The 10,317-nt window shown below is 47.3% G+C and overlaps 1 long non-coding RNA gene across 1 annotated transcript in view; it reads right to left on the bottom strand.

Moving 5' to 3' along the window:
- Positions 1–10,317, bottom strand: part of LOC114013125 (uncharacterized) — a 75,126-nt gene that overhangs the window by 23,107 nt on the left and 41,702 nt on the right. Inside the window, exons 8-9 of the long non-coding RNA XR_008749689.1 lie at positions 8,958–9,142; positions 2,063–2,289 (exon numbers count right to left, since the gene is read on the bottom strand). This is a non-coding gene — a long non-coding RNA (uncharacterized LOC114013125). The remainder of the gene's footprint in view (positions 1–2,062; positions 2,290–8,957; positions 9,143–10,317) is intronic.

The following is a 10,317-nucleotide window of genomic DNA, read 5'->3' on the forward strand; positions in this document are numbered from 1 at the left end:
ATCCTCAACAGAATCGCCTCTTAATCATTCATCTCTTGTAAGCCCTTTTCATAAGCAGATGGAAAATGAGAAAGATAGCCAAGTGCGGCTTTGACAGCAAAGAGCTTATTAAAAATGATGGGAAGGTTACAAAATAAAACACCTTGTTAAAAAGAAGGGACAAGTCCTTATGGGAGCCTGCCACCGCTCCTGATTCATCAGCACATTTCCTTTTCCTAAGGCAAAGCTGCCCCGGCACTCCCTAACAGGACACAACGAGCAGTGATGGCAAAGGTTGCTGGATTCATGGCCCAGAGGTGGGAAAGGAGTTCCTCTCTGTGGCACAGCGTGAACTGAATGAATCTCCAAGGAAACTGCAGCCTGGCCTAGGAAACGCCTGCTCAAGGGACCATGACAACAGCAAGTAGGTGGCAGGAGGGATGGGCAGCCCACCGATCCTGCCCTCGCTGTGTCTGGTTGGGGCAGCACCGAGTGCAGCCCCTCCACACTGTGCTATGGCCCCAGCAGCAGAGATGGGAACGTAATAAAATTGTGCCAGGCAGCAGGAAAACGGCATAAACCATTTAATACTTCTCCATGGGCAGGCTATGAGCAGCTTGAGTTACTAACATTATCTCCAAAAAGAATTTAAAATAAGTCAAAGTAACCTTACATGTTTGCTGAGCAGGGTGGGAAAGACAGTGCTCCCTGAGCGCCCAAAGCCAAACACTGTGCCTGGCTGGTGATCCAGTGCACCTCCCTCACGTGATCCCTCCATGCCTGGGATGCTGACGGCAATCCTCAGACTTTCCAAAACGAGACCCAGCCGAGCACATTTCCACTGCATGGCCCAGCAGTGAAGGCTTGTTCTTCAGCCTTTGCTGTGCCAAAATCCAACAATCCTGCCAAGCAATTCCTTGCTTCACAGAAATTTCAAAGCACATTAATAATTCTGCAAAAAATCTGCCTCGGAAATCCATTCTGGTACCGTTGAACAGGATCAGGTTTGATCGGCTGCTATTTTATCTCCTTATTTGCCTGAATTTCTGCTAGCCTGAGGCAGACACCACCATTCCGTACCTGCTCCCAGCCAAGGTCACACAGCCCATCAGTTTAGCAGGGCTGTTGGTTAGTTACTACTCTAACATCTCAACCATTTCACCAGCTGCTTCTCAATAACTTTTATTTCATCTTTTTCCCTTAAGTGTACACTGGGTTTTATTATTTCTTTCTAGTCTCATAAGCTGCTGCAGGTTAAATACCTTCCCCTCGGAATCAGGCTATAGATCCCACAGCAGAAGTTACTAGCAGTTATCAGATAATGAACCTGATCAGCCGAATGCTGCTCTAACATAAGTTTTTCAACAGATTAGCCACCATAAATTTTAATCACTCAGAATTACAATCATGCTAAGTTGGCCTTGAGCTGTGGCTGCACCGTGGGAGGGAGATATTTAAGAGCAGTGTGTGCCTTTCAGAAGGGCCTTTTGAAAACAGGTGAATTACAGCTCCTACCTAAATTTAAAGATGAAAGAGGAGGAGAAGGGAGGGTAAAAGCACATGATGCAAGCAAGCTCAACAACAAGTCCCGTGGTGCCCAGTGGTATGCGCCAGCAAAGGGATTTAAAGAAAGTTTGGTCCGTTCTGCTAAAGAGCATCCATCCACAAGACTCAATCCTGTTCCAAAGATAATTTACAGCTTCTATTAAAATGAAACAACTCCATTGCATTCAGTCCTTGCCTCAACTATTGCAGTAATTTAATATGGGAGTGGGTTTTTTTTTAAAAAAAAATAAAAAATTGTAAGTTTCAATTAAAGGGCATTTGGGGCTGTTCCAGGGGCTTCTGTTGGGTGTTACTCAGGTGAGAAATCTCTACCAGCACCAGAGCAGCATCAGTCCTTCCAGCTCCAGAGCCCAGTGGCTAGGTACGCACCCCAGGTACCAGGACCTTTCCGTAGGAGCACTGCCAGCAGGATCCTGAGAAGACCCTGAGGTATAAGCTGTGCAGATATTTCCAGCCCACGTGCAGCTGCCAGGAGCAGTATTACTCACCCTCTGGTTAAATCACAGTATTGTTTTACCTCGTGGTATTGTTTCAGAGCTCACAGGAACCTTTGGCAGATGGCCATTTCACATTTCCATGAAATCCGTCTGTTTGCCATGGCGTACTCTTGCTTCAGGCATAATCCCAGCAATTTTAATCTTTGTCCTTCTTTCTGGCATTCAGATACGCTGTCTTTCAAAAGCACTGGAGTTTCATCTCAGGGTATCACCTTCAGAGCTTTCAACTCAGCAGAAACAACTGTAACTTCAAGAAGACAGGGACGAGTAAACCCGTGAGGAGCCCATACCATGTCGTTAACTGCTACAGAAACCCCAGTTTGCCCTCAAGTTAATGGAAAATATCCTAAAACCTGGTGTTCTTTCTGAAGTTTGCTCTGTCTTTTTTGAGCTGTGCCACAGCCAACTGGATTTTTGGACCTTTCCCAGCCCTCTCCCAGGGCAGGTCCTCCAGGGAAGGGGAGAGCAAAGCAACAGGGATGTTCGGTAGCAGGGCAGGAGAGATCCAGGAGCAGTCCTGGGACCAGTGGGCTCCTGTCACACCTCCTGGGACACTTTGAATGCAGCCCTCGGCCTCACCCCACCTGTGAGCTAAGACTTGGTCTTTCCAAACATCCCTTGAGCTGCAAAGGGGGGGGGTGGGGGGTGTGTCCAAGCCTGGACAGTAATCTGTAGGTGAGCCATTAGTTAGGTCCATAAAATGTCAGATTCCCCCAAGTAATCTTCACGAAAAAAGTGCAAAAGTAAGCCCATGCCTATAAAACATTTGTAAGTGGTTTGTATTTTGCTTTTCTCTGTGTGTACTTGGTCCAAGAGAAAAGGTTCACTATGCGGCACTTCTACACGTGCTAGTTCTTGCTTTAGGGTCTATAACAAATTTCCAGTGCAGATGTGGCTTACACTGCAATAAGGAGGATTCAAAGACTCTTGAGAAAAAACACGCTCACAAGGCAGGGAAGGGCCGACAGAGGAGCAGACCCCGATGGGAGGCTGTACTCAGTGTCCTGGGAGACCTGGATGAGACCTGGTGCTGTGGCTCTGCCCAGTTTGTGTCACCTCTTGCTGGGGTGGAAGCTTACTTGGGATTTATTTAAGCACTTATTGCAATGTAGCAGAGACGCACGTCTCCTGCTAGCACACTGCGGCTACTGTATAACCACCTGAGTAGTGAACGTTATAAAGACACCCTGTCGGTCACAGACCTACGGACCTGCATGCATCGGGGGTAAGAGGGTGCTGTGACAAAGGACCGACAGGCTGCTTGTGCTTTGCAGGGTTTCTGTTAGTCCTGGCAAGTACCAGGCACCAAACTGAGATGCCTCCAGCCTTGCAGCTGTGCTGGGACCAGCTTCCCAGCCACACAGGGGAATTTACAGTAAATACAAAAAACTGGTCCCATATGGATGGCTTGCTACTTGCCATATTTAACTTTTATTATGAAAATAAGAGGAGAGAAAACAAGGGCTTGTGCAATGCAGACCTGTAGATTTAATCATCCTGGCTCGTTCTTTGTTTCTTGCCCTGTCCCTGCCTCAGTCGGTTCCTGGCACGGCTCCTTCTCAGCCTCTCCTTTTCCCCACAGCTCCCCCACACCCTGCCCATCACTCACCTGACGTCAGCCTCCATCCCACCAGGTTTAAACCATTACTAAAGTTAACTTCTCCCGAGCGCCCACCTGCAAGCAATAAGCGGAGGGCCTGGGAAGTGGCTTTCAGGAGCTGCTGGTTCTTTGTGTGGAGCAGATCTGAAGCAGAAGACTTAAACTCAGATCTGGGCTCCAGAGGCAGCACAGGGCTACCAGCCAGTGTGGGACAGAGTCACTGTGCCTCCTGTTCTTCCACTCACCCCCTCTGCTATTTGATTTTGGGGAAAAACACATTTTCTAGCAGAAAGAGTAAGGTGATGCTGCTTTAGCCCAGCTCCTCAGCTCCGGCAGGGAGCCTGTATCTGCACCCCCTTCTCGGGAAGCTTTACCCCACACATCCACTGTTCGTCATGAGGCACAGCCTCAGATTTCCCCCCTCAGGGGACTCGGGGAGCCGCTCTGGCGTTGCCCGGGTCCCCGCAGCTCCCGCTCGCTGCTGTACTTCTCAGGAAGGAGGGATGCAGCAGCCACACCAGTCGCATCCCTGCGGTCACTGGGGCCTGGGTACAGCCCAGCAACGGGCCAGGAGACTCTCTCAGGGGCAGTTTTCAGGCTCAGGCTGACCATGTGCCAAAAAGCCTTGCTGCACCAGTGCACAGATGTGCTAACACCATTCTAAAATAAATAAAAACAAAATCCCATTTTGTTTTCTAACTGCCAAACTATCTTATTTTTGGAATTGGCTCTTGGTTTTCCATAAAATCCAACCTGTGTAGGGGCCAATGATGGAAAAAAATCAGCGGAAACCATCTCCACACTTATCACCAGGCTGAGAAGTCACTGCCCTCAGCTAAAGCACCACCTGGCCCCAATAACCGCCCCCACAGTTCTGCCAAAGACAGTCCATTAAAGCACCAGGGCTGAGTGGGAAAAGGTTTTCCGATCATATTGCGTTTGAGACTTTGAAGGTTTTCCATATTCTAGGAAGAAAGACAGGCAAAAATGTCTGTGAACTGAAAATATCAAAAAGCCTCTCACAACCTGGGACTGATTCATTCAAGCTGGAGCCCTGAAAAATTATTGAACATTTTGATTTTGCCTTTGAAAATATTCTACTACACAGAAATACTGGCACGGAAACATTTTTTTTTTTACTTCAAAAGTCAAAATATGATTATTTCCATTATTTCAAAACAATTCTTTTTAATTTAAAAAGCTGTCATTTTTCCCTGCGCAGTGTCTTGGCATTTCCTAAATTTCTTTATCATTCAAATGTTAATAATCCAAATAGCTCACAAGCTTTATTTTTAGTTTGCAGAGATTAAACATCCTTCACACTGATGGATCTTCTAATGTTTTACTTCAGTTCATTCATTTTCCTCCCTTAGTGAATAGCAGACTACTCAAATCAACACAGCTTGTTAGAAAGAAGACAAAATGCCTATTAAATTATCAAATGCATTTCTCATCAGAGTGCAGCTATCATTCTCTGCAAAGAAAAACTATAGCTTAATTGACTTCCTAGCAAAAGCAATGTTTAGACAGATGGTACTGAGAATCATCTGACTGTTATTCTTTAAATTGCCATGTTTAAGTGACAGGGGCATTTGGGAGACAGAAGTAGGCAGGAGCGGGCGCTGCAGCAAGGGACAGCCATCCCCCTCTGGCCGCTGCCTGCCCTGGGGGGCAGCTGGCATCACCCCACAGACCCCGGCAAAACCCTTCCAAAGCAGCTTGCTGGCTCGCCCCTGGCTTTGTCGAAGACTCCTGCAAGCTTCACGGAGGCTTTGTGCCTGGGTGGTGGGGCTCAGTGCCCCACAGGGCAGCGCACAGCTGGGCAAAGAACGGGGACTGCTGGTTGGGATGTGGGTGCAGCCAGGTCTTTGCTTAAAAATGGTTAATGAGCTTTTTCAGGGGTGGGGTGGGTTGGGAAATCCTGAAAAGAATGAGTCTTCCACCCAACTGTATCAAAAAAAAGGTTTCTGAGGGTGTGAGGTGGTATGGAGCTGGCAGGCTGTAACTGAGCCAGCTGAGCATCCCTGAGCACCTGCACGTCCAGCTGGGAGCAGGGCGGCCAGCGGTTTGGCTGCTAGCGCAGGGACCCCAAAACCTTCCTCCCGGGAGCCTGCACCCCCCTCTGCCACGTGCAGAAATAGCCTGAAGAATTTCCCAGTAAGGGATGACTAATTACTGCTTGTTCATCTGAAAACTAAAGATACTGCAGAGGTAAGTTAAGCTTTAAGGCAGGAGAGTTAAAAAAGAAATCCTATTACTAACCTTTCCAAGTTAAAAAGGCCCATTCATAAAGTGAAGATCAACACTCTGCTCATTAACAGGCTTCTGTGGAAACCAAGTCCATTTGCTTCAGTTTTTTTAAACGTCATTTTCATTATTTTGGTATTTGAGCTTTATATATAAACAAGGATTTGGTTGTCTATTCAAATGATCTAAAAAACAGAAATAAAAATAAATCCTGAACAATTTCAGGCTTGTGACCTTTGGGAAAGTGCTGGTCTTGGTGATCACCTCCGGAACTTTTTTCTACGATAAGAAAACGGAAGATGTTCCTTCAAGTTACATTCTCTTAAGAAGCTTTTCAGAGCAGGAAAGATTCCTGCCTGTAAATCATTTAGGCTTAGTCTTGCTGGGAAATTGAACGGCAGAATCAATGGCAAGCACAGAGGAACAGGAATGTTTTGGGATCGCATGCCATCCTGCCCTTCTCCTGCCATGTTTCAACACAGAAGCTGCCAGAAGAGTCTGTTGAAGAGCTAAGCACATTGCTTAGAACTGTCTCCCTGCACAGCAGAGAGGAAATCCTGTAAATGGGATTTTAAGAACACTTGGAGCCAGACTGCGGCTGCTGAAACATTTGTTTGGCAACGCAATTGCTTCAGTGAGCATCAGGACACGCACCCAGCCAGCAAAGGCGCTTAAGCTAGGAGTTGGTAATGGGAGGCAGGGTTATAGGACAAAAGAACTGGCTGCTCACCTGGTTGCCAAACCACCCAGGGGCTCTTACGATGCACCAAGACAAAGCTTTTGGAGTGGCCCAGGGAGCAAGGCAGAAAGGACCCTGGAAACTACTCCAAAAATCTTATCTACACACTTCACAGCAGCTTTGGCTACTCTAATAAGAGTCTGGTCTGATAAAAGCCATGTGTGTTTTTGCAGTACAAAAGCCTAGCTTACCTGGGTTTGCAAGATAAGGGCCCGGGCATCGATTTTTCTTCAGGGTGGATGTGTCTTTAATGTTAATATCAGAGCAAACACAAGGTGTTGCAGCCAGGTCTCATGGGCGGGAGGTTGCTGAGCACCGCTGGATGTGGGCTGAGGAACACTGGGGGCAATGTGAGGCTGCCCTGGCTGGAGTAGCCATCACCTGGGTCCCGCTGGACTCTGCTCTGATGGAACAAACCAGAGTGGTGCCACGTGCTCTGCCCCACAGCGTGGAGAGGGCTCCAGGGTGGGAAGGCAACGCAGAAGTTGTCACCCTTTAAGAAACCTCCCTCCCTCTGTCAATCTGCCCAGGCTGTAGTGAAATATCGGAAAAGGCTAAAAGACTTGCTCGGAAGGCTTGTGACACCCTTTTCTTTTCCTAGTTTTGCCCTGTCTATCAGTGACACTGCTCAGCGGGCCCATCCACACAAGTAGGCATGGGCTCCTGGCTAGAGATTGCAGGGACCTGACATCCAGGCTGCTTTCCTCATCCCAAGTCCCAGCAGAAAACACTTGCCAAACAGGGTTTTCCTTAAACAGGAGCTCTCCCCATCTGTGACAGCAATAACAAAACACAGGAGAAGCACCATCTGTTCATCTAGACGGGTACCAGTGGTACCAGTTGTCACTGCAGCAGTTGTAGCCTTTAATAAATACATACTAGTCCGTTTCTTTAAATATTGGGAATGGGCCTAACCATAGAATTGCGGTTACGGTGGATTTATTGTTATTTATGTTGCACCAACAGCCTGCCTTTGGTAATGAGCATCACAGGCTGATACAAGAGCTTGCACAGCAGCGCAGAGCGATGCAACGGAATCCTTTGTGCCCAGCTTCCCACCCCTTGCTCCGCACTCAGAGCTAGCAGAAGCGTGAGATCTCACGGAGGTGCTCCTGCTTGGAGCACCACCACCAGCACACCCTGGAAAGGAGAAAGTCCTCTCCAGCAGCTTTCCCCTGTGGCTTTATGGGCACAGACCAGGTCTTTCACAGGCACCTCCCATACCCTCAGCCCTGCACACACATCCTTCTGCAGCACCACCTCTTTTCCTTGACCCCAGCACTCCCACTGCAGTGAAGTTGGATTGTTTTCTAGTTTTACAACCGTCATCAAATGCCACATGGGCTGTAGCTATTTTGGAGTAGAGGAAAATGAAGGTCCATCCTCTACACTCAGCCTCACCGGCCAGAGCTACACCTTGGGGCTTCTGCTCGCTGCTTTTGGACTCCCTGGAGTTGGCTGTAGGACAAGAGCTGTTTTAATATGGCTTTTCCTGGCAACAGCAGTTTATCCTGAATAGAGATGTGGGATTAATAACCTTGCTAAATCCTTGGCTCTTTTCCCAAATCTTGTCTGGAAACCACATGCTGGAGCTGGACTCCAGTGGCATGTGAGGGTGTCACCCCCAACCACTTTACAGTTTGGGGCAAGTGTGGAGTATTACTGGAAGAAAATTTGGGTCCCAGCACCCAAAGCCAGGAGCAGTGGGGCCAGCTGTGCTCTCAGACACTGCAGTTTTCCTTGCTTTGCTAGCAGATGGTACCTTGAATGGTACCTCAGGCTCTTGAAATAGGTAACATTTTGTTGCCTAAGCCGAGAATGCTGGTATGAGTTCTTCAGATAGGAAGAAAATACCCACGTATGGAGCTGTGTTATATGTTTTTTAAGATGGTGCAGATCACCAGGGAAAGAGAGGGCTCTAAGTGAAACCATTTCATTGAAGGTAGCAGGGATTGCTGAACGGGGCTTGCTTTCACCTGACAGCTGCTGAGCAGGGATGGTCATAGGAGCGTGCAGCAGCTGAGGGGGTGTGTATCCACCCAGCCTGCTCACTAACGCCAGAGCCACCAGATCAGCGTGTGGGCACTGCCTCACTGCTGGTTTAGTCAATAAACCCGACTGGGTGAAACTACCAGGATGTTTATTACAAATAGTATTTGACAGGATGAAATTAGCACATAGATGCTCTTATGTTGGTTAATGAGGTCTGAAATATAATCCTATAAATCATCAACAACAGCCATCTGGTGACAGACAGATGAAAAGAGAAGCAGGTGATTATAGCACATCCACATCACTGTGGTGACAAGGATTTAAAATAGCAGCATACCTTTACAGAGGACAACTGGGTAGATTAGGAAACGATCAGTTATGTGTCCTGGTTGCAGTTTCCCTTGCAAGCAGACATCATGCTGAGAAGCTGGAATGCAACCCAGGGCTGCTGAAGCCATCAAGCCTTGCACCACATCCAGATGTGTGGAAGGGTCCAGAACGATGGGTCCTTGAATCACGCTGCTGAATAAGAAAGATCTGGTTACGCTGTCCCTTCCTTCAACAAACGAGAAAAAAAGTTGCGTCTGCTCTGTTGGAATGGTCTGGCTCTGGGTTTACACAGCCAAATAGGAAGGGAGGTCTCCAGGTGCTTCCCAGCCCTGACTGGGCAGGCTTCAAGGACCTATAGAAATGCCCTATTTTGGTACCCATGAAAATAAAGGAAAATGATAACCAGACTGGAATTGTTGAGCAATTATAAGAAATGCTGCATTAATTTGGAATATTTATTGTCCAATAGAATTTCTCATTCTCACAATTTAGAAGGCAGTCAGGCTTTCCACATGTACATCTATTTTTATCCAAGGTCTATAGTAAAACACAGCAGGAGTCAGTAAATTACTTTATTACAGCAATTTACATTTACTGTCCATTATTTTTTATTTAGGAAGTAAATCTACTTGGAAGACGACCACAGGTAGCAGAAGAGCAGGAGGTAAGAGTGTGGGGGAAGCATCACAACATCCCTCCGTGTACAGCGGGATCATGGCTGCAAGCACATCTCTGCAAGCAGTACTTAGTAGCTGGGCTTGTTTTATGGGCACGCAGATCTCCTCTTTTACTACCCAATTCACAGCCCACATAAGTGTCGGGAACAAGTGCCAGGACTCTACTTATCTATTGATTTTACCTATTTACAACCCCCAGTCATCACCTGGGGTTGTGCCTGACTGCTCTAGACAGCCCCCTCCCACCCGCCCCTCCTAGGAAGCATTGTGATCTTTTGATAGAGGATGAATAAGCAACTCCTGACCCGTTTTCTCACACAAGTCCTTGTCAGAGGAGCCGAATATTCTTCCCTGTAGGCTGGGTTCTGGGAGAGAAGTATAGTGCAAACATTTAATAAATGACTAAATGCTCCGTAAAAATGATAGCCCTAAGTCTTTTCTCACTGCTGCTTGGGCTGTGCTTTAAATAATCCTACGATGGAGTTTTAGAACGTACATACATATTTAAGCTTCCTCCTATTTTGTATCCCACTACGATCTGCTGTATAGTTGTGGTTTTTACTTCAATTTTAACAGTGCTCATTTGGTTTTCCCACCTATGCAAATACACTGCTAACACTTCACCTCGCCTCTATCGCTTCAGTGTTCAAGACCATCCTATGACAGTTCAAGATTTGCTGTGGTGACTTT

This window comes from Falco peregrinus, chromosome 13 (genome assembly GCF_023634155.1).
Source record: "Falco peregrinus isolate bFalPer1 chromosome 13, bFalPer1.pri, whole genome shotgun sequence".
Lineage (NCBI taxonomy): Eukaryota > Metazoa > Chordata > Aves > Falconiformes > Falconidae > Falco > Falco peregrinus.